This window comes from Borostomias antarcticus (assembly GCF_949987555.1).
Source record: "Borostomias antarcticus genome assembly, contig: scaffold_87, whole genome shotgun sequence".
NCBI classification, from domain to species: Eukaryota; Metazoa; Chordata; class Actinopteri; order Stomiiformes; family Stomiidae; genus Borostomias; species Borostomias antarcticus.
Genome location: NW_028175783.1, coordinates 305516 through 311750, shown reverse-complemented (window position 1 = coordinate 311750; position 6235 = coordinate 305516).

Below are 6235 nucleotides of genomic sequence, written 5' to 3'. Positions count from 1 at the left end.
ATAAATGATGTGTTGATACTGGTTGATTAGAGGACTAGCAGTGATGGCAACTCACAGGCTCAAAAGGCTATAACTTTTGAATCGAAAGTCGTAGAGCCTCGCAGATGGGCTCATTCGATTCCTCATCAAATTCTACAGTTAGCAGTCCCCTACGCAGATAAATTTGCTGTACGAGCTTCCGTTTCCGAGATATTTGACAAAAACCGTACAGATATGAAAAATGATGTGTCAAATGTCCTTGAAATCGGACAAAAACCGTACAGATATGAAAATGATGTGGTTCAAACGGCTATAACTTTTGAATCGAAAGTCGTAGAGCCTCGCAGATGGGCTCATTCGATTCCTCATCAAATTCTACAGTTAGCAGTCCCCTATGCAGATAAATTTGCTGTACGAGCTTCCGTTTCCGAGATATTTGACAAAAACCGTATCATGTTAACTTATCAAAACCACTAGAGGGCGCCTCGCCACGTTACATCTCCCATTGCTTTTATGATGTCATAGTAGACGTTGCTGACGCAGACACTTAAACAGTCAGTGATCCATTCCACCTCATCAGAGTAGCTAGTGACTTCTGGATCTGACACACTGACTTAGAGAAAACAAGTAAGTCCATAATGGGGATAAACTTTAGAGTAAGAATTTTCTACAATTATTCTGTATTCATTCTTTGACAAAAACACCCCCAATTGAAGACAGAATAGAGTACATATTGCTCTCTGAGCTTTGTTTAACCAAGTTGTCATATAAATGATGTGTTGATACTGGTTGATTAGAGGACTAGCAGTGATGGCAACTCACAGGCTCAAAAGGCTATAACTTTTGAATCCTAAGTCGTAGAGCCTCGCAGATGGGCTCATTCGATTCCTCATCAAATTCTACAGTTAGCAGTCCCCTATGCAGGTAAATTTGCTGTACGAGCTTCGGTTTCCGAGATATTTGACAAAAACCAAACAGATATGAAAAATGATGTGGCTCAAACGGCTATAACTTTTGAATCGAAAGTCGTAGAGCCTCGCAGATGGGCTCATTCGATTCCTCATCAAATTCTACAGTTAGCAGTCCCCTATGCAGATACATTTGCTGTACGAGCTTCCGTTTCCGAGATATTTGACAAAAACCGTACAGATATGAAAAATGATGTGTCAAATGTCCTTGAAATCGGACAAAAACCGTACAGATATGAAAATGATGTGGTTCAAACGGCTATAACTTTTGAATCGAAAGTCGTAGAGCCTCGCAGATGGGCTCATTCGATTCCTCATCAAATTCTACAGTTAGCAGTCCCCTATGCAGATACATTTGCTGTACGAGCTTCCGTTTCCGAGATATTTGACAAAAACCGTATCATGTTAACTTATCAAAACCACTAGAGGGCGACTCGCCACGTTACATCTCCCATTGCTTTTATGATGTCATAGTAGACGTTGCTGACGCAGACACTTAAACAGTCAGTGATCCATTCCATCTCATCAGAGTAGCTAGTGACTTCTGGATCTGACACACTGACTTAGAGAAAACAAGTAAGTCCATAATGGGGATAAACTTTAGAGTAAGAATTTTCTACAATTATTCTGTATTCATTCTTTAACAAAAACACCCCCAATTGAAGACAGAATAGAGTACATATTGCTCTCTGAGCTTTGTTTAACCAAGTTGTCATATAAATGATGTGTTGATACTGGTTGATTAGAGGACTAGCAGTGATGGCAACTCACAGGCTCAAAAGGCTATAACTTTTGAATCGAAAGTCGTAGAGCCTCGCAGATGGGCTCATTCGATTCCTCATCAAATTCTACAGTTAGCAGTCCCCTATGCAGGTAAATTTGCTGTACGAGCTTCGGTTTCCGAGATATTTGACAAAAACCGTACAGATATGAAAAATGATGTGTCAAATGTCCTTGAAATCGGACAAAAACCGTACAGATATGAAAATGATGTGGTTCAAACGGCTATAACTTTTGAATCGAAAGTCGTAGAGCCTCGCAGATGGGCTCATTCGATTCCTCATCAAATTCTACAGTTAGCAGTCCCCTATGCAGGTAAATTTGCTGTACGAGCTTCGGTTTCCGAGATATTTGACAAAAACCAAACAGATATGAAAAATGATGTGGCTCAAACGGCTATAACTTTTGAATCGAAAGTCGTAGAGCCTCGCAGATGGGCTCATTCGATTCCTCATCAAATTCTACAGTTAGCAGTCCCCTATGCAGATACATTTGCTGTACGAGCTTCCGTTTCCGAGATATTTGACAAAAACCGTATCATGTTAACTTATCAAAACCACTAGAGGGCGCCTCGCTACGTTACATCTCCCATTGCTTTTATGATGTCATAGTAGACGTTGCTGACGCAGACACTTAAACAGTCAGTGATCCATTCCATCTCATCAGAGTAGCTAGTGACTTCTGGATCTGACACACTGACTTAGAGAAAACAAGTAAGTCCACAATGGGGATAAACTTTAGAGTAAGAATTTTCTACAATTATTCTGTATTCATTCTTTGACAAAAACACCCCCAATTGAAGACAGAATAGAGTACATATTGCTCTCTGAGCTTTGTTTAACCAAGTTGTCATATAAATGATGTGTTGATACTGGTTGATTAGAGGACTAGCAGTGATGGCAACTCACAGGCTCAAAAGTCTATAACTTTTGAATCGAAAGTCGTAGAGCCTCGCAGATGGGCTCATTCGATTCCTCATCAAATTCTACAGTTAGCAGTCCCCCATGCAGATAAATTTGCTGTACGAGCTTCCGTTTCCGAGATATTTGACAAAAACCAAACAGATATGAAAAATGATGTGGCTCAAACGGCTATAACTTTTGAATCGAAAGTCGTAGAGCCTCGCAGATGGGCCCATTCGATTCCTCATCAAATTCTACAGTTAGCAGTCCCCTATGCAGATAAATTTGCTGTACAAGCTTCCGGTTCCGAGATATTTGACAAAAACCGTACAGATATGAAAAATGATGTGTCAAATGTCCTTGAAATCGGACAAAAAACGTACAGATATGAAAATGATGTGGTTCAAACGGCTATAACTTTTGAATCGAAAGTCGTAGAGCCTCGCAGGTGGGCTCATTCGATTCCTCATCAAATTCTACAGTTAGCAGTCCCCTATGCAGATACATTTGCTGTACGAGCTTCCGTTTCCGAGATATTTGACAAAAACCGTATCATGTTAACTTATCAAAACCACTAGAGGGCGCCTCGCCACGTTACATCTCCCATTGCTTTTATGATGTCATAGTAGACGTTGCTGACGCAGACACTTAAACAGTCAGTGATCCATTCCATCTCATCAGAGTAGCTAGTGACTTCTGGATCTGACACACTGACTTAGAGAAAACAAGTAAGTCCATAATGGGGATAAACTTTAGAGTAAGAATTTTCTACAATTATTCTGTATTCATTCTTTGACAAAAACACCCCCAATTGAAGACAGAATAGAGTACATATTGCTCTCTGAGCTTTGTTTAACCAAGTTGTCATATAAATGATGTGTTGATACTGGTTGATTAGAGGACTAGCAGTGATGGCGACTCACAGGCTCAAAAGGCTATAACTTTTGAATCGAAAGTCGTAGAGCCTCGCAGATGGGCTCATTCGATTCCTCATCAAATTCTACAGTTACCAGTCCCCTATGCAGATAAATTTGCTGTACGAGCTTCCGTTTCCGAGATATTTGACAAAAACCGTACAGATATGAAAAATGATGTGTCAAATGTCCTTGAAATCGGACAAAAACCGTACAGATATGAAAATGATGTGGTTCAAACGGCTATAACTTTTGAATCGAAAGTCGTAGAGCCTCGCAGATGGGCTCATTCGATTCCTCATCAAATTCTACAGTTAGCAGTCCCCTATGCAGATACATTTGCTGTACGAGCTTCCGTTTCCGAGATATTTGACAAAAACCGTATCATGTTAACTTATCAAAACCACTAGAGGGCGCCTCGCCACGTTACATCTCCCATTGCTTTTATGATGTCATAGTAGACGTTGCTGACGCAGACACTTAAACAGTCAGTGATCCATTCCACCTCATCAGAGTAGCTAGTGACTTCTGGATCTGACACACTGACTTAGAGAAAACAAGTAAGTCCATAATGGGGATAAACTTTAGAGTAAGAATTTTCTACAATTATTCTGTATTCATTCTTTGACAAAAACACCCCCAATTGAAGACAGAATAGAGTACATATTGCTCTCTGAGCTTTGTTTAACCAAGTTGTCATATAAATGATCTGTTGATACTGGTTGATTAGAGGACTAGCAGTGATGGCAACTCACAGGCTCAAAAGGCTATAACTTTTGAATCGAAAGTCGTAGAGCCTCGCAGATGGGCTCATTCGATTCCTCATCAAATTCTACAGTTAGCAGTCCCCTATGCAGATAAATTTGCTGTACGAGCTTCCGTTTCCGAGATATTTGACAAAAACCGTACAGATATGAAAAATGATGTGTCAAATGTCCTTGAAATCGGACAAAAACCGTACAGATATGAAAATGATGTGGTTCAAACGGCTATAACTTTTGAATCGAAAGTCGTAGAGCCTCGCAGATGGGCTCATTCGATTCCTCATCAAATTCTACAGTTAGCAGTCCCCTATGCAGATACATTTGCTGTACGAGCTTCCGTTTCCGAGATATTTGACAAAAACCGTATCATGTTAACTTATCAAAACCACTAGAGGGCGACTCGCCACGTTACATCTCCCATTGCTTTTATGATGTCATAGTAGACGTTGCTGACGCAGACACTTAAACAGTCAGTGATCCATTCCATCTCATCAGAGTAGCTAGTGACTTCTGGATCTGACACACTGACTTAGAGAAAACAAGTAAGTCCATAATGGGGATAAACTTTAGAGTAAGAATTTTCTACAATTATTCTGTATTCATTCTTTGACAAAAACACCCCCAATTGAAGACAGAATAGAGTACATATTGCTCTCTGAGCTTTGTTTAACCAAGTTGTCATATAAATGATGTGTTGATACTGGTTGATTAGAGGACTAGCAGTGATGGCAACTCACAGGCTCAAAAGGCTATAACTTTTGAATCGAAAGTCGTAGAGCCTCGCAGATGGGCTCATTCGATTCCTCATCAAATTCTACAGTTAGCAGTCCCCTACACAGATAAATTTGCTGTACGAGCTTCCGTTTCCGAGATATTTGACAAAAACCGTACAGATATGAAAAATGATGTGTCAAATGTCCTTGAAATCGGACAAAAACCGTACAGATATGAAAATGATGTGGTTCAAACGGCTATAACTTTTGAATCGAAAGTCGTAGAGCCTCGCAGATGGGCTCATTCGATTCCTCATCAAATTCTACAGTTAGCAGTCCCCTATGCAGATACATTTGCTGTACGAGCTTCCGTTTCCGAGATATTTGACAAAAACCGTATCATGTTAACTTATCAAAACCACTAGAGGGCGACTCGCCACGTTACATCTCCCATTGCTTTTATGATGTCATAGTAGACGTTGCTGACGCAGACACTTAAACAGTCAGTGATCCATTCCATCTCATCAGAGTAGCTAGTGACTTCTGGATCTGACACACTGACTTAGAGAAAACAAGTAAGTCCATAATGGGGATAAACTTTAGAGTAAGAATTTTCTACAATTATTCTGTATTCATTCTTTGACAAAAACACCCCCAATTGAAGACAGAATAGAGTACATATTGCTCTCTGAGCTTTGTTTAACCAAGTTGTCATATAAATGATGTGTTGATACTGGTTGATTAGAGGACTAGCAGTGATGGCAACTCACAGGCTCAAAAGGCTATAACTTTTGAATCGAAAGTCGTAGAGCCTCGCAGATGGGCTCATTCGATTCCTCATCAAATTCTACAGTTAGCAGTCCCCTATGCAGGTAAATTTGCTGTACGAGCTTCGGTTTCCGAGATATTTGACAAAAACCGTACAGATATGAAAAATGATGTGTCAAATGTCCTTGAAATCGGACAAAAACCGTACAGATATGAAAATGATGTGGTTCAAACGGCTATAACTTTTGAATCGAAAGTCGTAGAGCCTCGCAGATGGGCTCATTCGATTCCTCATCAAATTCTACAGTTAGCAGTCCCCTATGCAGGTAAATTTGCTGTACGAGCTTCGGTTTCCGAGATATTTGACAAAAACCAAACAGATATGAAAAATGATGTGGCTCAAACGGCTATAACTTTTGAATCGAAAGACGTAGAGCCTCGCAGATG